We start from the raw sequence: 25,656 nt of genomic DNA, 5'->3' as shown, positions 1-25,656 counted from the left end.
ATCGGATTCGAAAACAATCAACAACAACAGGCAAAAGAACAGTAGAAATGACTTTGTATACTCGTCAACGCAGGATGGTTGGTATATTCATTTCGTCAAAACGTTTGCAACATCCAGAAGGACGTATCAACACTCCACAAAGTGTAGAAATTTTTGATCAGCATCAAAGTCTTAATTGAATTAAGCATGTCCCTCCGTCCGTCTATGTGATGCCTATTGTATACATTTTCCTGACCGCAAAAATGAAGATATCTGCTCTGAATTTTGCAATAACACTGAAAATTCTTGAACGTAGATTGTTATTGAAAATGAGCCAAATCGATCGCACGACACGCCTACCGTGTTACGTGAAGTGAGGATACCTCTATTCTTGAAAAAGGAAAAAAAAAAACTTTTTGCTTATTACTCATGAACTACACAGATAAGACCGTTGGTGTTGTAACTGCACAAAAACGGCAAAAGTTGACCACGTCTACCCAGGATTGTAGCGTATCAATATTTTTTTTTTTTTTCGTCAATACTTCTATAACGCGCAGAAGCAAACTTCAAAACCCCGCAAAAAGTATACAAAGCCTTGATTAGTCTCAAATTCGAAATGCATCTAAGTATGTCCATCTATTTGCCTATCCGTCGGCCTAACTGTATAGTAACTGTGTTAAACATGCTCCCGTTCGCAAAAATGAAGATATGGCCTACAAATTCGCAAAAGAATTTGGAAATGACTGAATGACTTTGCATTTTGGGTTTTTTGTTTCTCATAAAGTGCAACACATACACCGCATTAATTTGCAATTTTATGCTGAAAATATAAAAATTAACTCGAAAAAGCATTCAATATTATAGAGTATCAAAATTGCTCTTTTAGTCTTTTTTAGGATAACGGTGATCGGTACAAAAGGTTCGGTTAGGATCGAATATAGTTTTCTTTTTTTTTTTGTTTTTTTTTTATTTTTTGGAAACAACAAACATTTAAAGTATTACAGATGTTATCTACATGTAGATGATTGTTGCTCTAGTTGTCTCGAATAGAACGCAAGTATTAATCTTTGCATTACCAGAAAGGGATAATATATTCAAAAGATCATCAAAACAAAACCAATAAAAATAAGACAAGTGGTCGCCGAAAACCGAGAGAATTTAAAACCACAAAAGAAGACAAAAATATAAATAAAGCCCAAAAGGTATCAACAACGTGAACATCAATAGATTGCAGCAATAATAAGCAAGCAAAAATGTTATAGTGAGCAAAGATCTATCGATAAATAACCTACATCACTTCACTTAACACACTTATTTATATAATACTGATGATATAATTGTTAATGATTTTCCAAATAAGGCGTTGTATGGGAAGTGAACCATTCGTAATAGCGTTCATCCTTGGGCCAAAGCATATTAGTATACAAAATTTCATTGAAATATATCAAAAATTTCGACAAGTACGTTGAATACAAGAAAGTAAGCCGGACAGACACATTTAGACGGATTAAGAAAGCGACTCGATCGGTGTAATAAAAGGTTGGTCTATCTCAAGTCCTTTTGATTGGTGCACTCTTACTTAGGAACTTAATATGCCCTTGGACCACAACTGGTGGAGGGCATAAAAGCTGAAAAGTTAATGGAAATAAATAAGAGATAAAGAACCCTTATAAGATTTAACTTTTGGATTTAGGTAAAAATCAGACAGACAAACGAATAAGCGATCGTGACTTATATTAATGTGATCAGAAGAAACTTTATACGATCTTCAAAGCATATGTCCGACTATGGCGAGCGGTTCGATTCAAGTATTATACTACAATTTGTGTTTAATAGCCATAATAAGTAAATAAATTTATTTACCATATGTTAAAAAACAGAAATAGCCGTGAGAACATCACAACAACGACTGATGCATCAGCACAAACAATTTTTGTTATTTATTTAGCTTTTTTTAAATTATTATTATCATTTTCATTATTATTTCATATATTTTATTCGTTATTGTTAATACCGCGTAGAATGGTTAGATTTGTGCGTGGCGTTAAATCTAAAAATACCTTCTGTTTTTATATAAAATGGCAACTTGTATAAATTTGAAATTGTACACAGCAACAATTCGTTAACAAATATTTACACTACTGTTTTTATCGTTTATACGCATCTACATATGTAATAGCAGTCTACTTGTTGCGACGATTGATTATTTACGATCTGAATAATCTTTGCAGAAAACAAACGTAAAATCTTCAAATCTTTCTTTTTTTTTTGCTCATAGTTGCTAGACGACCAAACATATCTATCTAATATTACGTAAATAAGACAATACATAATAAAACAAGTAAGAAAATTAAATTCGGTCGGGACCGAATCTTTTGTAGAAAAATTTAAGTTAATGCTAAATTCTTTCACGAATTTGTAGGCGATATCTTCATTTTCGCTAACGGGAGAATGTTTACCACGGAGACTACACAGTTGAGCAGGCTTGCAGGTAGACTGACGAAAAGCCGGGCATGCTCAAGTTTCACATTTCAAATGTGAAACTGGCAACGTTATGCGGTTTTTGAAGCTTAGTTCTGTTATACAGATATTGGAAAACACATTAAATTTTGATATACTAAAGCATTGGGTAGACGTGGTAAATTTTTTCCATTCTTGTGCAAATACTTCAGCATCGACCATAGAATATGCGTTTGAGTTTTTCATTTTTAATAACAACCTGCGTGCAAACTGTTTCAATATTTCTGCAAAATTTGATGTTGATAGCGTCATTTTTGCGCCAATTCGCTTAATTCGATTTGCAATTTGATGCTGCTCAAAAATATATGTACGTTGTGTAATTTCTGATGCTTCCTTCTGGGCCTTGCAAACGTTTTGACACAATGATTGCACCCCTCATCCTTCGGTGGTGGGCATAATAAAGTCTAATCAATATCCAAAAATTGAAGGAAAGATTTAAGAGGTCCATCTACAAATCCATTTACAGGTATAGTCATATCTAAATATGACTACGTTGCATTATTTTAAAACGAAATTGCAAATGATTTCGTTTGCTGGATTTTTTGCCTGCGCGCACTTATAAAATAAGGGGAGAATGATCGAGTGGTCGGAGAGTAAGTCAACATTATAAATAAGTATTAGTTTATCAAAGTGTGTGGTATAAGCGATTTGGGAAACATATATCTCTAAGCAGCTTTTCATACCTGTGAGAAATTGCTTCGAAATATTCATAGCTATTAGGAATAATTTCTGTCTTTGAGATTCGCTTCATTTTCCCTACGGACTAAAGTGTATATTCCCATATTGCAGCGTTAATGTAGGGTATAGAAATGTACGACTGATTAGAGACGTACAATTTCGATTATAATTGTATAAAATAAGCTTTCTGTTTAACATTTAAGATAAAGAAATCCTCTACAATTAAGACCTGGTTCATAAATTGGTCTGTAATTGGCAGAAATCCAAAGTTGTAAATATTTATCTTTCAGTGATCTTTGTGTAACAATCTTTCGCTTTCTTCTAGAAAATTGTATTATTTCTATGTGTTATATTAAATTTGGCGGTATGTTTGATGGTGATTAATTATATTAACAATTGAGAACTTTATCGCATACAACTAAAGAAGAGTAATGAGAAAAAGGAATAATTATTTATTTAAAATTTTACAGTATTTTTAAGTATGTTGGTTTTTCATCGTCTGCATCCTTTATGTAGACATGCGTATGTACAGGACATTGATCTTTAACTTTGCCTTTATTTAGACATGGGTTGAGTAAACTTAAGCAGTTTCAAGAACGTTCAATGAACTCTATTTTCAGCCAAACAGAAGTCGCTGACTTGAATTCATTTTATGGCCAACACGTACATATATGCATACTTGTATGACTGAGACTGCAATTTGTACAGTGTGTGCTCAGTTCGTATGTTCAATTATCAAAGATTAGAAAAGGAAGGTTTGTTCTCTTTCTTTTCGTCCTAAAACTAGTGCGATAATCGTGTACGTATGAAATCTTCTGCTTCAATCGGCTTCAATGTATTATTGCACGGAAACATCTTAATTATACAAAGGAAGCATTTCCAGTTGACCGCAAGACGTCGTGTCTGGCTATTTAGCAAAGATGTGGAAGAAGGATCAACGGCTGTACAACAGTTTATAAGGTTAGTGACTGACTGGCGGCGAACTGGTTCGATAGTTAGCTGACTGGTTCGCTGGTTGGTTGGTTGGTTGGTTGACTGCTAGTTGGCTGCTATTTAATGATACACCGACAGGCATATGTTATTTTTTTATTCTAATATGCGTCGTTTCAATACAATGAACCCTTCTGGAAGGATCTTCGCACATTTAGCGAATTTCTTAGTTGCAATCATCAGTTAAGCCAATGAACACATAAAAATGAAATTTGCTGCTATTATCGTGAATGTGTTTCTTGTTCGTTTTTGGTTGCATTCATGATGCTATTGACTTCGACATATCACAGCTTCACCGTCTACATCCACAGGCATGTTCTTGCATACGTACGAACGTATGGAAGTAGTAGAGTAGAGGTTTTTTTTTAAAGGGTCATTGTTTGCCTTACCGGATTTTTCCATACGTATTATTGTCACTTAACGTCTGCAAAAAGCTTTTGAGTGACTCTGGCCTAATCGAGATACACAATACATAATACCTGATACCTACAACGGCGTCGCATGCACACTATTATATCTCTGCAATGCCTGTTAATGTCTCATCTTGTTTAATGCTTAATTAAATACATCAAGGGTTTATATCATAAGCATAAGTTGTCAAGCTGTTGAGCGCAATATATGTTTATATGTACGCAATAAAATAACGACATACGCGGTCATCTAAACTTTTATCTGTATATAGTACGATAACATCAAAATAAAAACTCATAATTTTGTCGATTGTAATTGCGCTCGTGACTTTTTATTATTGGAAGCATTTACAGTGCGGAAAGCGTTAATTATGCACTAGAGAAAGATAAGGTAACTTTAAGTCCACGTATAATATTCGCAATCTTATCATGTATTTATCCCCTTAATTGTTCTTATATTATAGCAGACCAGATGAAGACGCTGCCCTATTCTAAAATATATTATATTCGTAGCAATTTAAAGCTAGTTACTTTCTTGGATGTGGAAAATAATATCGCGCGCTTTAAAACCAAGGTAAAGAAGAAATAAAGTGTTTCCTGTATTTTCGCTAAAGTGTAGCTTCTGTTTGCAGTTAATGTACAAATTTCTGTCTTGGTAAGAGTTTTTCAATAGATATCCTTTGAATTAGGGAAGTGCCAGCCATGTCCTAATTTGAAAGGGGATTTTATAGTACTCAAAATTGCATAAAGTCGAATAAACAGCAGCGCGTTTCGAAGTTCTGAGCAGCAAGATCGAGGTGGGAATAAGCAATGGTAACAATTGTGGAATGCACATAGAATACATTGACGCCAGAATCAGAAAGTGATCGACAACTTTTGCCATCACACATGAAGCAGCAACACCTTGTGCACAGATAGTAAATGAAAGAGTGTTTCGTAACACGTATGAAGAGCATATCTATTTCAAGACGCATTCAAATATACTTCTTCGAAAGATATCAGATAACCGTTTAACCTGATTCACAACACGACATAAGTTGGTGCACATTCACATGATTATAAACGAAGGTTCTGCAGGGCATCTGAGAAAATTAATATGTAAATATGGAAATTACTCGATGTTCGGTAGTGAAAAAGTAACTGATTCAAATACAATATCAAACGTCCTAAAAAATTATAGCGATAAACAGTGTAAACGTATAATTATAGCCCACGTCATTAGCTATTCCGGCTAACACCATTTGAAATCATTCAACCAATATGTTGATCAAGATATGTATCGAAGTAGGTATGAGGAAAACTATTTCAATTGCCTTAAAAATCTGGTCAAATCTTTTACACCACGAAATAGAAGTAAATGACGACCATATAGGATTTGGTGGTGAGGAGAGCAGCAAAGCAGTACATTGGATAACATCCAGGCGTTGTAAATCTTTACGTAATATCTCATCGTTCTTTCATTAGAAGTTCTCATTATTTAAGCAGTGTGCTTAATTTTTCCCACGTTAAATCAAGCCAGTTCGTCCTTCTAGAAGCGAAAATTATAATATATTGGTTGGATTTCGCGATTTCGTGCAGATCGTAAAAGCTTCACCCAAACCTTCCGAATTTAATTTTGCTTTAGCTCTCGTAAAATATTACTTTCTCAGATCTTAACAGAAAGAACTAATATTAAAAAAAACATTCAAAAAATGTTGAGGATATTTACACATATGTATACACGATGTGTTTCATTTCTTAGACATCAATTAACTTGTTTCTAATCTATAATCGAAAAACATCAAAAAATTGTACATACTGTAAATGTTTTGAATAAATAGTTAATCACAACATCTCGATATGTCAAAGTCAAGTTGTTCAAATGCGCATTAAGGCCCACATGAATGTAGTTTTTTCTTTTATATTGGTATCTGGAGGCAGGCGTCAAACTTTAGTCAGCATATAGAAAATCAATTGACAAATGAAAAATATTAGTTTCTCAGTAGTAAAGACGACATTTATTTTTTCTCTTAACTTGCATTGTAATTACAAATAACTTTAATTTAGTTTTAAATTTAAAAAAAAAAATAAATTTCCGTTAAAAAACGATTGCACAGATATATGCATAAATGTACAGATATTTAAAAATGTGTATGTATATCATGTGAATGATGTATGCATAAATGCATAGATACTTAAAAATGTTTACTTACACAACCCACACTATAAGCCATAAGCTATAGACCATACAATACAGCAGTGCAAGAAATGAAAAAAAAAAATAAAGCTAATATTGCATACAATGTAGTTAAATGTAGTAAATTTTCATAACACATCTGATTATGTATGTGTTTGTAGTACATATTTGTATTTAGTAACCACCACGAAATGTCCATGGATTCGTTCATGCGCAAGGTTTTTTATGACATGATCTCGATTCCGATTACAATTGTGGCTGCGCTAGCGTATGCTGCTGTTGTCAGCAGTACGACTAATGCTGCAGTTGACGTCAAAAACACAGCAAATGAACTACACAAGTTTTATGGGTATACACTTAAATGCACATAAAATACATACATTTATTAAATTTATATTTTAAGCATAACTAATATGTTTTTAAAACATATTATGGCTGCTGTATATATTTTAGTAGTCGTCGTTATATCTCTATATATATATATCTATGTATATGCGATTGTGTGTGTTTCTAATGTATATGCGCGCCTATGTGTTAGTAGTAAAGTAGTGCCACCATTCAGGTGCATTGATCTTAAAATGGCGCAAAAAGCCATTGAACTACGTGTATTAGAGTACTATTGCTTCTATTTGTTGTCATTGTTGTTATTACTATTATTATGACGACTATTTTCTATGTACATTTGCTAGTATGCAAATTCATAAAATTATTTGAATTTTATTGTACAATATTTGTCACACAGTTGACGTTAAGACTTTTTCTACCATTTGCCGGTTGTAAAATAAAATAAACACTTGAGTATACACATATTCATGCATATATATAAGAACATATTACACATGTACATGACTGAGCATGTGTTCGTGTAAACATACAAATTTTATAATTTATGCTAATTTTCTCGCATAATGTAAAAAGTATAGTACTAAGAAGAAAGAGAATTTATCCCAATTACCAGCGATCGATGTACTTTTTATTTTTTTCGTTATCTAGATTTGGCACTTTCATATCAATTCTGTTCAAAGGCTTCCACTTTTAGATACGGCGCTCTATGTTCACATCTTTTTATTAATAGCCTTAGCTTGTTTTCGTCCAAAATTATTGTTCACATTTGGTTTGTTTTTTTTTTTTTTCATTTTTTTATTCGAAAATATTCTTTATATTTCACATGTTGAATAAGTGAAATGATTTTGCTTGCAAAACGAATATAGAGGGAACTTGTTAAGGTTTATCATGTATAAGAATAGAGGAGCAAGGCGGGAGTTCACATAATTTGTATATTATCCCATTATAAATGCTTCGACAGCCAAACTATTTAAAGCCTTGTGAGCAATTTGAATCGTTCATTAAAACACAGTAAACGGTAGAGAGAATGTTGCTAAAAATGCTTTATAAAAAGAACGCTAGCACAATGATCTCCATATATATTTTTCTCTGGTATAAGTTTAAGATCGAAGAGTTTAATAACTTAAGCGGAACGACAATTCAACCCAGTTTATGATAAATGAATTGGACAGATGAAGGCGGTGGGTGTGATCACAAGACCAAACGATAGAAATGAACAAAATATCATGAAGTGTTTGTAGGAACTAGTTTGTTAAATTTTTCTTGCGGAAATTCAAATAGTAAGATAGTTTTCGCTTTTATTACCTTCGATAATCGGTCTCCATACTGATAAATTAATTATTAAGAAAGATTTACGGGAACTTGAAATAAGAAACAAACTCGATGTTTGTGGCAGATCTTATTTTTTTTTCCTTCAAATATTATCGAGCAGAATGATTTGTAGAACAGACGACTATCGATGATGAAATGTCGTGACAAGAGAGAAGAATAGAAATAAGTTATATTCGATCAATGATAGCACTAGTAATAAACAACCTAATCTTAATCCCTACGCAAAAACAAATAAGTTTGATTCGACCAATTATTGCTTAGAAATGACTAAATTCAAATGAAGGATAGCGCAAAAGCGACTCAAACGCACCAGGGCAAGGTTTCGTTAACTATCAAGTAATATTTTTCGTACTTTGTATTAGTTTAACGCGATCACGACATTGTCATCTTTGCACCTGAAGATGTCCTTTATTCCTGAACTTTTATAATATATTAGATTGAAAAAGTTCCTTCGACGCACTCAACACTGGGCATGCTTCCCTTATCAGCATCTTTTTCACCTTCTGCAACTAAATCTAAATACAAATACATGATAACAAGTCGTAACAACTGCGAACAAAACCAAAAGAAAAAAATCGAAAACGAAATTTATACACATACGTTTAGTATGCAGATTTGTATACAGTGCATATATAGAAGAACACATATATATATATCTACAACGTTTATATTATAAATGCAAATTTGCATACATAACATTTACCTAAAACAAAAACGAAAAAAGTGAAAAACTATAAATGAATTTTTATTTTTTAGTAGATTGCTTCGTTTACTTAGACGATTCATTTAAGTAAGATCGGTTGACTACTCTACTGAGCTTTAGATCGCTGCTTAGCGGGCAGGCGGACTAGTTGGCTGGCTAGCTACTGGATTGAATAGATGGATAGTTGTTTCCACCATTTGTCTTTTTGCGCCTTTGTTTTAAGTTTTTTTTTCATTTATTTATTTATTTTTTCTTTTTTTTTTGCAACTATTTTCTTAATGCATAGCAGCCGTTTTTTGTGTGTATAGATTTTCTGATTTCAGTTTTGTTGGGTTTAATGAACGCTCGCAGTGACTATGAAAGATGTCAAGGTATCTATAAGTGTTTGGTTTTATATAGTGTCGTTGTTGTTCTTCATAATGCCTTTGTATTTAAGCATCTATCTATCTATCTATCTGTCTATCTATACCTAAATAGATACGTACACACACACACACACGTATGTGGGGACCTGTACGTGTGTGCGTTTCGCTTATGTGCATTAATCGCAATATATATATGCTCTAAATTTGTACGATATTTATGATGCTACGCTCATAAATCGACACATATATATATACATACTGTACATATATATACTGACCATAATGTGAATATTGTTCGATTGCAATCAGAAATGAAAAAAAGAGCAACAAGTACGCGATAATTGAAAAAACTCAGGTAATTCTCAGGGATTGATCCCACGAAGTATACTTAAGTGTTGCATTCGATTGTCATTTTCGTGTTTTTTTTTTGCCTTGAGAAAGATTGCTAGAGCGATTCATGCATTTGCAAACGCATTCTTTTCATCTTTCATATATTTAAGACACTACAGCCGTCTCAGAGTTTTTCTTTTTCTCAAATTTCCTAAAAGGGAAAGGATTTACGCTTCTAAATCAAACTAAAGCTTACCAGTCAATGCTGACAATCGTACAATAGCAAAGGCGTAAACAAGCCCTTTTCTACGAAGAGGATACGGTGACACGTGACATTAATTAAATCGAAAAAAGAAGCCGAAAAAATATTGATTGTATTTCAAGAATTATTTGTGGTTTTCTAAAGTATGCTTTTATTCAATCTTTTTTAGCTGGTTACAGTTTGACAAAACCAAATGGTATTTTAATTTCATCAATCCATTTGATACACTTATAAGAAAAAACTATCGTCTTCGCGACTAGGCTAGATATTCCAACGGCAGGGTGTATAGGGCCGTGATTTACATCTTTGCGTATAAAAAAGTAGAGAAGCATTAAAAAGTTTAAACGAATACAACGCAATACCAGACAGTAGTTAACTTTATACGAACCGCTGTTATATATGTATGTAGTAGCGTAGAGAAGCTTTCGAATACGATGATAGTGCGTTTCATATATTTTCAAAAAAGTGCCTGAAAAATGTTTATTCAAAGCCATACATAATATTTCCAAAAGAAAGAAATCATTCCTTTGATAGTACAGCAGCTTTGCCTCTGAGATAATTATTTACCTTGCGTTTTGGAAATAAGAATCGAAAAATAATTTAACTCATATTTTGTATTTTTTGCGAAAATACTTTGCTTGTGAAGCTGCTGAAAAAAATCAGCACAAGCCTTGGAGGAGTGATCTGCTTAAAATATTCGCCTATTAGGAGCGTAAACTAGTTTTTTTTTTGTAATATGACCAATTACTTAAGGATGTGCTGTATTCGTCTAACGTGTGACTGTCAGAAAGAAGTGAAGAAAGATAAAGAGATAAGGAGGTGATGACCATAGCCCAGTGGTTGTGTTGTGTCCAATCGGCAAGTGTTGTGGGTTTACCGATTCAGAACTCACTATAGCCCCGATCAAGGTAAACTCTGTCGAATTTGGGATTTGCATCAGCGAACGTTGACTTGGTAGCCGCCGTTCTTAAAGATTCGGCTCTCCATGCGGATTGATTGACAACGGTTCAACATGACGTTTCCTTTCTTGCAAATTTCAAATTATTAGTAACAAAAACTCAACAACCAAAATAAGAAAATGTATAAAATGATTATTACTTTAAATAGGGATTCCGTTTTGAAACTGTTTTTGGTAAATCCTGGGATTTTGTTGTTCTTATTATACCCCTAAGTATATATGATATTTCGGACCTGTACAAAATTTTTTGTTACACTTAGAAAATTTGCTTAATCGGATGAAAACCGTTCTTCTCATAATTTTTTGAAGGTACTTTTAAACAAATGAGAAAATGCTATATAAAGCAACTAAACAGAGTTATTTATTAATATTGTGTTATGAACAACATATGCTTAATTTAGAAAGCTCTGCAATATTACTGAAATTTTAATATTTCTCTGCGGGCGGGTCTCAAATTCGTCTTGATTTATGAGTTTTGATTAGTTTTCTCGAGTACAAAATTTGCGCTATCTGTTTACGTCGCTAAAATGAATACGCAATACTACTACATCGATTAAGCTTATATTTTGAGGTAGTCGGAAGTCGTAAGCAAAGACTGCGAAGCCTAAGAATTCAGTAGGTCTAAGTTCATGTGTTCATTTCATTTGAAAATTTCTATCTGTAATTTATTCCATTATTAGAGATAACATATTTTGAGTATTAAATAAATATGCTCTTCTGCAGGCTAGACGTTAGGCTTAGGATTTTGACTAGATAGCGCATTAGTTAAACACACATGGCACTCTTCTACGAGAAATGAAATTCAAGCCGATAAATACGTCCATTCTGATAAGTGTGAAATCTTTAAGTTAAATTATGTAAAAGGGAAAATCAATATAAGCCGCATGATAGAGACGTTCTAGAGCGCTTAGTAATGATATTAAGAATTACGAATAGCTACCAACATTCAATGATTGGATATTGAGTAAGGTGTCTTAAATGTGTATTTTAAGGAGTAATATATAAAGTGCAGATAAATATCAAATATATCTCTAAGAAAAGTAGAAAGTAAAGCCGATTAGGTTCTTTGCCGAAAAGTAAATAGTTAGCCATGTCACCGTTGGACCGAGTGGCTTGCTGCATCAACTGAGAGTGAATATTTCCTAACCTATGGGCCAAATCGAAGACTGAATGTTTGTTTTTAAGTTTTTGATAAAATCATTCTGATAACACGTAACTTTAATTATGGTGCCAGTGATTAAACTATTCGGAGTAAGACGAACTTTTCTTATAATTTTTTATAATTTTTGTATATTAATTTATTTAATATAATACTTAATTGCATTGTATTTTAATTTAGTTAACACATATATTTATGCGATTATACTTACCTCTCTGTGTGCATGTATGTATGTGCGTATATATGTATGTGGGTACCTATGTTATGTCTCATACACATTTGTCTATATCTAGTATAATTTTCAAGGATTACATGAGAAACGTTAACAGTGTATGCGCCGCGGTTATTGTCAATGCAATTTTATTGAATGTCTTTAGAAATTAGCAACGGCAACAACATTAATAATACAAAAATTACTAAAAAAAATAATAGAAAATATTTACCCCACAACTGTGTAACCGTCATAAAGTCTACGCGTAATGTCTCTGCTGAGCTTCATTGTTTACATGTGCATATGTACACGAAAGAATATTGTGAAGCAATACATACATATAAGCACATATTTTTATTTTTAATTTGATATATTTATGTATTATTTCTATTTATATAAAATATGAAAAAGCCATTGACATTTGTGGCAAGCGACATTGATTAACTTAAACTAGTTGAAATCCCAAGTATCATGTATTTATGATGTTATGCATAAAATATGAAAATAAATAAATGAAATATGGTAGAGAAGTAATTGAAACTCTTACTATAAAATGTAATTGAAAGTATTACACTAATGCAAATATTTAAGTAATGTGTAATAAAAGGATATTACACAATAGGCTAATATTTCAAAATAGGCTTTTTCTAAATTGTATATAACATATGTATTATATGGAAGAAAAACTACTTTTGATAAGATACTACGATGACTTTTACTATCAACAAAACTATACACTACACTATACACACTAAAGTTATTGTAAAAATAATGCAATCAAATCGAAATCTTGTAAAAATTGTAGGCAGTTCAAAAATGATAATTTTTGAGTTAAGAAAGATAGAAAAATAAGGTAAAGATAGAAACTAAATATGTTAAAGGCGATATATTGCTACGATTAACGGAAGAGAAATTTGAAGACAATTAGAAGCAACGGTTTATTGTAAATATTAACCGTCACTCCTTCTTAAATCTTTCAAGCAGGGAATAAATTCATCAAAGAGGGAACAATTGGTGATTTCAGGGTGTGCACAAAAAGAGCCATCCTTTAAGCTTTGTCATAAAAATAGAATTCCTCCTCCAACAGAAAATAGATTATCGATTGTAATTAGTGTTAATCAAAAGGATATGTTGATAAAAGCGGGAAGGATAACACATTCTCGGTTAGTGCTAGTAACGTTACGGCAGTAAGCTTTGCTGTATGAAGCCAAATTTCCAGAAGTCACAATGTCATGAACTTCGACACATTGCGTTTGTGTTTCTTCTTAACTGCATCAGTCGTTTTTACCTCATGTGGATTGAACAAGAGATAATATACCCACCTGACTTGCCAAATTGGCCCACCTTAGATATAAAACTTTATCGTCGATGTTAACGGTGCGTCTGACGTGCATCATTATTATATGATCTTTGAGTATCATACATAACCGAACACGTCAAAATGAACAGCAAAGTTCAATTATAAATATTTCCAAGGAAATATTTTAGCGGAAACAGATCATTATAATGTATTTTGAACTTCTGACAATGATTGATCGCTCTATTAGAGCAACGGGTATCTTCGAGATAAAAATGTACATAATCATATTGCGGCAACCGCTTTCGACATATGGATTCGCTTACCAGTTCTTGAGAGCTTGGAATGTGCCGTTGGGAATAAAAATGTGTAATCTATCGTAAAAATTCCGTGCTTCTTTTAAAATGACCAAAATATAATTTAACGTGCTACGATTAAAGAAATCGCAATGGCCACTTTTTTATAAATTTGTTGTTTATCTTCTTTGAAATTTATAACATCTTTTGAGCGTAATGAACGTGGTAGTGGAAAAACCCTTTCGATCTCCAGCTGCTGAAATTCAAATAAATTGACGCTGTGGGCATCAATGAGAAGCGAGCATAAAAGCCAAACACTGGCATTGAGCGACTTGATAAGGAAAACTATAAAATGCTAATATTATCAACTGATGTTTATAACCAGGAGCATTAACCATTTAACGCCAAGTAAAAATTTGTACCATACACAAGAGAAAATATTGAACCCCTTAAAAAAATAAGAATTTCGAAAAGGTCTCGCGTCACGTGTGATTATTATTATTATTATTTTTTTTTTTTTTTGCGTTCTGCCTCTGTTTCTCAAGTTACCTACTAGTGACAATACGACATATTATTAGTTGGAAAATTATGGTTGAATTAATAGGAAAACCAATATGTGGATATAAATATCAAATTAAATCTTGATTAAGGAGCTTATACCCAGAAAAAAACAAGAAAAACCCCCATAATTGTAGTCTCCACATATTTTGGTATCACAGATTTTGCGTCCAAAAACAAAATAGTTCTTATCCCTTCTTGATTTACTATCAAAACGTAAGAGGAGTGAGATCCAAAGTTCGTAACGTTTTTCTTCGAAGCCTGAACTGCGATTACTAAGTGATAGCGTTAATGAAAATATGGCTGGAGCCCGATATTCTCAATGGTGAGGTTCTGTGCGGATCTTATGAGATATACAAATTCAATAGGTTCGATGGAAAGGGTGCTGGTGTACTTGTAGCAGTACATACCTCAATTCCTTCCGGTTTTGTTCTATTTAGCAGTAACTCTGATGTAGAATTTTTATGCGCTTGATTCAAATTAGCTGATAGTTATTCTTTTACAGTTTGTCTATATATTACTCCGGTTCCTAAGATTTCGTTGCTTTTTTAGCATGTTAGGCTACTCTAAGGAATTTCTATAGTTTTCAAGTCAAGGCATAGCGCAGTTGTACCTGAGGATTTTAATATAGTCAATATTTCTTGGGAATGGACGAGCACGTTCGACGCATTATTTGTCTATATTCGATAGCTAATTACGACTGTTTTGTTGAAGGTATTGGTGAGCTATACCTCAGTCAACAGGTTGAAGTCTACAATCGTCAGAGTAGATTGTTAGAACTAGTATTTTTCAATTCTTCTAAATTAATAATTTTTCTTTCTACTCCTACCGTCACTCCTTGACGCAGATATCATCCAACTGTACTATAGTGCTAATAAGCAAACAAAGAATCGGAGAAGCAGAGTTCTTAAAATATTTAAAATCAGTTGTTCTCTGATTGATTTGTTGTTATCCTATACCATTGAAAAAAATAAATTCATGGTATGAAGCAGTAATTCCTATTCTTTTTACTTACAACGAAGAAGTTTTCACTTTAGAAAAAACCCGAAAGGCTATACAAGCGTTTACTTTTGTTAGAGTAAACCATGAGTTGATTATTTATGAACTTACTTTACATGGCTTTCTTTTTATCTAAAAAGTCGTTTTCAACGTGTTGCTTATAATGTTATTTTATCTAAAGAAATAATTGTTTCATCACAGCGTAACCATTTCGGCCCCCATGGTATTATTCTATTCACAAATGATCTTTCGTCTGCGATTCAATAGCCGCATATCCTAGCGTACACTCACCATGTGAACCTGTCTTTGACTTGTGATAAAGCATCAGATCATCTAAAACAAAATTTAGAAGCTTTAGTGGTTTGGAGCAGTGTAAATCTCGTGTCTATTAATCTACGTACATATAAGAAATTTCACAGGTTTGGGTGTTGTTTTCGAACCCAACCTTCACTTTCGTCTACATAAGCGCTCGATGGTTAACGAAGCCGGAAGTACTCCGAGATTGCTTAAGAAATGGTGTCGTGAGTTTGAAGATGCGTACATAATTAAAAGTTTGTTCATCAATTTGCTTAGGCCAATTGTAGAGTGCGCATCACTAGTGTAATCCACAAATTATGATTGTCAAATTGATTTAATTTTGTCTGCATAGAAAAAAATCCTTACACTTGTTTTACGTTGGGTAGGATGGGGCGCCAACGACTTTCTGGCTCCCTATGTTAACCGCTTGAAATTAATTAACCTTCCAACTTTAAGCGGAGACTTGACTAAATTGGTCAACGGTGTAACCTTGTCACCAGGTTTACTTGCCAAAATGAATCTTAATATGCCACAGCGTGTGTCGAGACACTTTATCCCAATGACTTTAACGTTCTGTCGTTCGAACTACGAGCTTTTTAACTCCTTTTTTCTAATTCGATTAGCAGAATCAAAATGTTAATAATGCCTTCATCTTAATTGTAAAATGAACGATTTTTCGGATAATGTGTATGTGGATAGTGTTGATTAGGTATGAATGTACCATGAATAACTACAGGTTTATCGCTTTCCATTATTATTAGTGAATTAAATATTATTTACTTTATGTTACAAGACAATTAACTTGAAGTTTCTATGTGTGCCGCCATTGTCTGTATTTTGTTAGCCGATTATATATAAGCCCACTGATTGAACGACAATATTGAAAACTCTTTCTAATAATAATTTTTGAAATGTGCATACTGCATATAAACACAAAACTGTTTTTAAATACCGAACAAAGAGATAAATTGTAAGCTTAAAGTTCAAAAATTTGGTCTGTGTGAGCATATCTCATTTCTATGCATTACAACCCATTACGACGGGTTATTCGAACTGCATCTAAAGTAATTCTCTCTATGTAAATATTTTTTATATGTTCAATGAAATTGAGAAAGTTTTTTTGTTTTTGGGCTTCTATTATTTTCATTTAACAAGCCAACAGAATGTATAAGTTTTCTACTGGATTTGAACCAAATAAATTCTCTTTTGTTCACTAAATCGCCGATAAATTCATTAAATTTAGTTAAGCAACATTGTTGCTAATCGACTTAAAATAACAAAAATGAAAAACACATGCCAACACACGCATAAGTATACAGAAACACATACATACGCCGAACAACACAAAAACAACCTTTCTTGTGGTGTTTGCCTTTTGGGGTCAACGTTAATTGTTTACACATACGTAAGTAAGCATACGTAGGTAACCATACGTAAAAATGGTTAAGAATAAACCAAATCTGTGTAATTACATGTTGAAAGTTTTTCTCTCTTTTTGCGTTACGATTGAATTTTTATAACCACTACGATCAAGGCAAGAGAGTATATTGGGTAAGTCATTCCGTTTGCAATTCAACGTAAATGCCAGCAAAGGCCAATAAAACAGTCGAGATCTATTCTTAAGCAATAACTAATTAACGAATCTGTTCATTCAACGGCTTGCACCTTACTGTTTGCATTTCCCAACAATAGGTGGATAACATAAATATGTTGCTTAGTTAGAGCAAAATTTGGTTTAAAAACCTGATTGCAAACACGCTTGTAATAGTCCAAAAAATAATGCTATCTCAAATTTTGTGTTACTTTTATTAATAATTTATAGTACACAAGGACGGTTGTCAACTTTCTATTTTGTACAATTCACCTAAAATTATACGCAAGGCTTGGTAAGAGACGAGTGCCAAACAACATTTATGCTCAAATTTTATATATATTTCACCCTAATCTGTATGATGTTTAAGATTGTTTACCTCAGCATAGAACTGGCCTTGAACTAAGTTCGTAAATGATCGATAAGTGAACTTTCTTAATTAGTCATAAAACATTACAAGATTGACTCATAAGCGGCACAGCATTAATTATGCTTACACTTCCCGACTGAAAATAAAATATATTTTTCCATGAGTCACAGGCGATAATAAACCACCGCTTTATTAAATATGGTGCTTTCAGACCACTTCAGATTTATTTGGAGTTTAATCACAAATCGGTTCACATTCCAGAATACTCTGCTGTATTGCCGTTTATAAAGATTTTCGAGGTTGAAGGAAAATACCTTCCCAACTCCTCAATAATCGGTCAAAAATCGTTCTACGGCCGATTATCGCCCCGTGATTAACCATACTTCAAAATGGACATGCTTTTCGATGATATCATAAAAGCCATAAGTCAATCATCGATCAACCGTGAAGCGCCAGCAAATTGGCTACGTGCACATCTTGTGCATTATGATCATTTTTAATTTATTATATGTTAAATGTATTAAAAGTGGCTCTGCACTTCGCGATCGAACGCACCATATTTGTAAATGGATGATACGCCACTTTATCCTGGAAAGAGTAGCCTTTCAAATTCACAACGGCAATAAACAGATTACCATTAACGTTTCGGTCATATACTACTACTCTCTCTCTCTCTTTTTGATTTTGACCAAACGCCACTTAACAATCAATCTTTAACCATACGCTGAAATCGATTATGCGCCGATTCGATCGAGTACCGCATCAACATGAACTATAAAATTTAGACTATTGTGTTTCATTAACTGCAAAATCCCAAAAAGCTCTATAATCGTCACATTAAGCGGCCACTCCACGATTGACTAAAAACTTTTTACTATCGATCCTTAACTAGATCGCCTAGCGTCCTTCAGTTACCCTTTTTATGTGGAATAAAAAATCTTTGATCAGAAATGGAGCAACAAGTGGATTACAAAATTAAAGTAATTTTTTTTTTCATAATAATAAATTTCATTCTGTTACATTGGAATAGAAACAGTGATGGGTATCCGACGTTCGCATTATTTACTTATTTTACTTATTAAAATTGTAAAAAATTACGTTAAAAAAAAGACATAAAAATGATGAATCTTGCATGTTAAGCATTTCAGATTTTTTTAATTTTATAATTTTTATCATTTTGGGGGGATATGAACTGTACATCGGCGTACACACATACGCATACATGAGCAGATACCCATGCATATATGCGTGCCTTTTCTTTCATAATAAGATGCACTCAACTAAAAATAACTTTTACAACTGATTCCGAAAGGAAAACGAGTGCCTTAAGGAAATGCAGATACAGTAATATTGTAAAAGGTAGAAAGTCGGTTTTGGTAGGTTTTGTGTTATTTATATATTTATTTTTCTTTTTTTATGTATGTAGCAGCATATGCCGTTGTAGGGCAGACGATCCTAAAGAGACAAATACGTACACGCATAAGCTTATGCATAACTTGAGCTTAAAATGATAAATTGGCGAAATGAAATATTCGGTCATTTAAACAAATGCCGTGAACTAAGCCCATAAATGGAACATATAAATAAATTTTGAATAATTATGCGTATATGCACATGTAAGCTTATTACATATTGTAATTGCCGTGTAACGGAAATTTAGTTATATTTACCGCAATCTTTAACGTTTTTTTTGTAACGGCGGACAACGAAGGGATCACAAATACAAATATAGCCTATTATATGCTATGTATTTAGTTCAGTAATTATGTACTCGTGTACAAATTAAAGTGTATCTTTGCTGCAATTTTTATAGTTCGGTTTTTAATATCCACGAAAGGAAACTTCATTATTTATTAGAACTAAACTTTAACTTAACAATAACTCCCAGCAGAAAATAAAGTTCAAGCTAAATAATTGCTATTACCAGATTTCTACTTCTTCTTTATACGTCCGTACAAATTCTAATATATACCTTAGAAGATATATGAAATTTTTCAAACGTGCTTGGTCCTTAAAAATTGCTTGTCTAAAATTACATTCTCGGTTGATGCGAATAGTGTCATCGATGAGTGTCTGCCTCATTAAAAACGTATTTACGATGTTTACATTTGTCTATACTCATTTTTCCGTTATCTACTAATATAATAATGATTGGTTTTGTTTTAACACACATGTTATAATAAAAACAAATATAGCAAAAGCAAACTTAACTCGTACTGAAAGTTCACATTCTGTTGAATTGGCCTGCCGTGAACCTATTAATTTGAATAAACAAGCGGTCTTACCGACCACATACTAAATGTAAGCTTATTAAAATCCCTTACTCTTACTCTTTTGCTTTACAAGAGAGTATTAAAACACTAACTATTCTCCTATTTATTGTGGATAGAAAAATAAATTTAGAGAATTACTTTTTATTCTATACTTTGTACCTTGTTGTCTTATTTAACTTTTTTTAGTACACATGGATGCAGATTGTTGTACACCGAAGTTAGTGGACATTTTTGAGGTCTGTGTCTTTGCCAAAGTGATCTTCTTCTCCGACATTTTTTATGACATGTATTGTGATTCTTCTTCAACTATATATTAGTAATACGCACACTCACAATGGTAATTAGTAGCAATGAATTCTTATTGTTTTTTTTTTTTTGTAACCTAACTCATAATTTCGTCTTTCATTAATTTTTATATTTTTTATTTTGATTATTTTTTTGCAATTATTTCAAAAAGGGCAGAAATATGGCTAACTTCACACCAATTCCTGTAGTTACCTACGATTGGCAATCGCCAAAATGGCCTTCTTTGGAATAGTTCACCAAAAGCATTACACTGAAGTTTCATATCGCAATTATCGCACGTTTTTTTTTTCTAAATATCGCTTGTTTGAAGAGCAAACATTTCAAGTTTCTCTAGTTAGACGGTTTGGACAAGAGCGCAGCATTTTAAGATATAATATAGCCATACGCGTTTATTGAAACCACATATGGATGCAATTTTATCGTAAATGTTTAGTATGTAGAAGATACAACTATCTAGCCTATGTCTCAAATTGTACATTTTGTTAGTCATTATCAAAAGAAAAAGAAGGGTGTTTCCGTTATGGCTGTGTTTGTCTGTGAATTCGCGACAAGGGCAACATAGTATTCGATTGTGAGGTTGCAGTTCAGTTATTGCAACATATTGAATTAAGCTGCGCAATGCATTACGGTTGTATGTAGCGGACCTAAACATTCTTATACAAATGACCGCATAGAGACACCAAACCCGAATGTCCTAGTACGTAGGGCTCCGCAATTCGATGACTGTGTTCATTCTTTTTCAATAATTCAATAATTCTAAAATGAAAGTCGATTTAGTAAGTACGTTTAAAATATATCACGTGGAAAATAAACATCTAAATTCTTTTCTTAACCAACTTTCCGCACACGGTTTAACATTACTTTGTGATGGAAGGCTTGAGCTTCCGTTATGTCGTAACCATGCTTAGAAGTCAATCTAGCTCAATTTTAATTTTTATTTCCTTGTTGCCTACCGCAGTGCCCGTCTTGACAAAATTAATGAAGCCTTCGGTTTTCGTAGCGTATCTAGTTCCCGAGCGGTATTAATTTTTTGTACAGGTTATGTAGACAATATTTTAAAAAGCAATACAATTTGCATAGAGGGCCCCCTTGTATAGCCAAGGTGAAATGATATATGTAGAAAACTGACTTCGCAGACTTCTATTTGTCTTTGAATTGTACATTACAATCCCATTATATTTATTTCTGTCGCGGAAGACATGCGAAACGCATAAGTATTTTCTCGCAGTAAATGAAGTAAGCAAACTTTTTGTCATTGTTCTTTTTATGGTTTTTGGATAAACTACAAAGAAGGTAAAGTTTTAAAGGTAATTTGTAATTTAAAACGTATAATATTAAGGCGTAACTGCGTAGGCTTGTCGTGGTCATTTTTCTGAACTTTGAAATTCAATTTATTTATTTATTTATTTATTTATATATTTATTTTAATTCTACTTATACATGAAACTCAACTAAACAAATAACAGTCGAGTTCAATTGGCTCTTAATGCAAAACTTATATTAATTAATAATAAAACTTAGTATAAGTACAATAAAACAAATAAGAAGGAGAAAAAAAGAAAAACGAAAAAAATCATGTACACAATCAGTATAGAGCCACACTTACAACCGGTACAGGACCAAATTGCAAATGAACCCCTAAGCCATCGCAAATATGCACAAGTCTGGCAACCGATAATAATTAACAATAATTCATTTTCGAATCGTAACGAATTTTGAAGGTTAAAAGCTAGTTTAAGTACGACATAGGTAAATCACGCGTATTAAGCAATGTTGCTTTAATGGACTTTAAAGAGTCCGATATCGAGAATAAGTGATAGACGTCATTTAGGTTCTTGCAAACGACTCTATGCGGATTAAACAGCTCATAATTAAATTTACACTGAACAAGCTTAACCAAGATAAAGTGCCTAGAGAAGCGGTTAGAGACATTAAAGCTTATTTCACCAAGTAATGAAGGCGAGTCAATAGCACCATTTATTACTTTGATTACAAAGGAAACGCCAAGAACAAACCTATGTTTCTCAAGAGACGGTAAGGACAGCAGAAGCAACCTATTTTCATAGGGGGGAAGAGAGGCAATCGGATCCCAACCCAAATTTCTAAGGGCAAATTTTACTCTGAAAAAATTACTGCCATTAAATGACCCAATCAAAGCCGAACATTTGCGAAATTACTTATTCCCTTTTGCAGTTTTAACCTTTTTGTTCAAACAAAAAATAAGAAAAAATCTTCTTCATATAGCCTCCTTGTATAAAATTTCATTTATTTTATTTAACACATTAAAGTATATTACTTTACCACACTATTCTATATACGTAACCTTGACATATTTTAATTCTCTGTAATTGGTATCATTTTCGTTATACAATGTGTATTATCATCATTATTTCATAATTAATATTACAATTAAAATAATTTTTATTAAATTTCTTACAAAATATATATGTTTGCAATGTTGTTGTCACAGTATATCAAATTTACGTGTACACTTATAAACTGTTTATAAAGTTGACATAATTGTAAAGTAATGAATTAAAGCAAGGTGCGCCATAACCCACATCCATTGTAGCCTTCATTTATGTAATCGTAGTTGCTTAAAAAACGTTTTCAAATAAATAATTTATTGGAATTCCTATTTGATCTTCTTACAATACGAAATAAGTCCACCACTATAACAACACAATACAGCACAATCATCAGAAAGTAAATTATGAATCGATATTGGCACGCCTATTCATCCATATCCAAAGTCGTAAAGTGTTAAGATAGTATACTGAAAAGAAGATTTACTGAGTTTCTAACCTACACACAACTCAAGTTCAAATTTACGAAGCAATAAACTTGTCATGTTGAGGAAAAACCATCACTAAACGTCCTATTATATATAAGTCGGCAACTAACATCTTAAAATCAACTGCGCAAAATTAAAAGTACTGAATGACATGCTAATAAAAAGATTAACATAAAGATTATATCTCGATAACAACACAAATGCCACTTGGACCTATTAAAACGAGTACCTTTTTTTTGAGAAGGAGACAAATGTTTTTGAAACAAAAAGACTGCAATGGAAGTCGCAGCTATAAGAAGCTGCGAAGTTTGTGCCGAAGGTTTTACCGATGTTCAAAAAAATAGAAGGAAAAACAAGCGCTCGATAACGCAACTATGCTTACGATATTAATTCACAAAGACCGGAGTAAACTTGCTGATTGTAGGGCGTTGGAAGAATCAAGAGATGCTGGAAAAATTGGTTGAACACTCCCAATATAGGCAAAATCTGGTTGATATTAAATTACGTTCAGCACAAGCCTGTGTTTTATAAGTAAGCATATTTTATAAAAGTTTTATAGCCAGAGCTTTATGACACAGCTCGAAAATCTGAACAAAGTCATCAACAGAAATGTTGTAGAACGTACGTGATACACAATACCATCCAAGTATGTCTTTTTGTATAAAATAATGCTTTCATATCGTAATTAATTGTGCCCGCTTTCCTTTCATATAGTTCATCTGTCAACAATTAAATTTTTAAAACAATCCTCTAAGGTTCGACGTGAACATGATCGGCACATAATCACGTTCACAATGGATATCACATCACTCAATAAGTCTGTTGTTTGACATGTAAATGGCAACATTGTTGACAGACACATATGATTTCTAGTTAGTTTCAGCCTACAAATGATATGTTTTCAAATTCCATAATATTTAGAATATTGTTATGGTTTTACAAATCACATTTGTTTAAGTGCCATTATTTTTCTTGCTTTGGAGAGCTTTCGTTGGTTACTGTCCACTTAGCTGACTGGCGATTTGACTCTGGAGTGTAAAGATCAACACATGTTTTATCCAATGTTATACATCGCTTAGAAAAATGCTTTTTACTCTGCCTAAGTAGCGCCAAACAGCGCTGTGAGTTATCAAGATGTTGTTGTCAAAAGCCATCAAATGCGGCACAGAACTTTCTCGTGGAAAATGCTCCAGGAAAATGATAAATACACTGTCTTCTACTATCTCTAAGGTGTGAGCTATTTCACGCAACTTCACTTTCCATCTTTTATGTTGACGGAACCTAAGAATTTAGACGACCAAAGCGTTTAGCATCGTCGGCGACTATGTTTAAAATTAGAAACAGTCTTTACAACATTTTTCCAGCCAACGATGGTTGTGAATGTATTTTTCTATCAAAAAGTAACGTTTAATCAAAAGGCAGATCAAAATTTTTGCACTCGTTTGAGAACTTCAAAGTAGCGTCACTAAAACAACTGCCGCTTGTAAATTATTTGTCAAAAACTCATGAAATTCCGATACATATCGCTTTCAGATTGGTACTATCTATCAATATTATGGGTCTGTCAATAGTAATGCCATATATGTGTTAGGCAATAAAAACTTTTTAAGAAATGAGTTAAACTCAAAATATTTAAAAACACTTTCCTCTATAGGTTATTCCCCATAATCGATATCCATATGCATAGCGCTTCGTTGCAAGCAAAATGACCTGTTGAATCATTCCAACATGTTAAATCTCGCTTGCTCAAATGTGCAAAAATATACCTTTCAAACAATACATCAAAAGTTGCTCTTTGCACGACTATCATCTACTCTGCTGCAAGACACAGATTTAATTTCCCCAACCACCAAAGTTATCGCAGCTACCTTTAAATGATAAAAACTTAATTTCTTGCTAACCCCAAAAAATTTTATAGATTTGTCAGCTTTAAAGGGTGTTTCCTTTATGTTAAAAGAGCTTTTTTTATTTCTATTCAGAAAAGTGGAAAAAGGCATCTACTGGAGAACTGCGGAACCATTGCCAGGTTGAGTATTTTACCTAAGTAGTTTGAATTATTTGCTACCCAACAATGAGCTTTCGCTATCGAACTTTCTATTTCTCCATATCAGTATGGGTTCGTATAAAGACGATCATCAGTTACGACCTTGTTAGAGGCTATGTGCCATATTCTAAGTTTTTTTTTTTTTTTTTTTTTGGAAAGGAACTTAATAAATGGTAGTAAGTGAGACTAACTTCAATGCTCTTAAGCATTCTTCTGGAAACTTTATTTTCATAAAGCTTAGTCAATGTAGATATAACTATGAGCTTTTCAGTCCATTTAAGTGCGTCTGCAAAAATCTAAATACATCTATAATTGAGTCTCAATATCCGTCACTTTAAACTCTATCGAAGGCACTTCTTCTAATATGCGAGCTTTACTTACACTGCATTTAAACTAACAATTAATCGTTAAAG

At 32.8% G+C, this 25,656-nt stretch overlaps 1 long non-coding RNA gene across 1 annotated transcript; it reads left to right on the top strand.

Annotated features, from left to right (window-relative positions):
* Positions 1-4,879: 4,879 nt before the first annotated feature.
* LOC119637701 lies at positions 4,880-5,794 on the top strand. Its single transcript, XR_005247323.1, has 3 exons — positions 4,880-4,968; positions 5,042-5,151; positions 5,210-5,794. It is a non-coding gene; the product is annotated as an uncharacterized LOC119637701 (long non-coding RNA).
* The last annotated feature ends 19,862 nt before the right edge of the window (positions 5,795-25,656 follow it).

The sequence above is a fragment of the Glossina fuscipes genome, unplaced genomic scaffold, assembly GCF_014805625.2.
Source record: "Glossina fuscipes isolate IAEA_lab_2018 unplaced genomic scaffold, Yale_Gfus_2 60, whole genome shotgun sequence".
Lineage (NCBI taxonomy): Eukaryota > Metazoa > Arthropoda > Insecta > Diptera > Glossinidae > Glossina > Glossina fuscipes.
The sequence above is the reverse complement of the archived record's forward strand: the minus strand, read 5'-3'. Positions and strand labels throughout refer to the sequence as shown.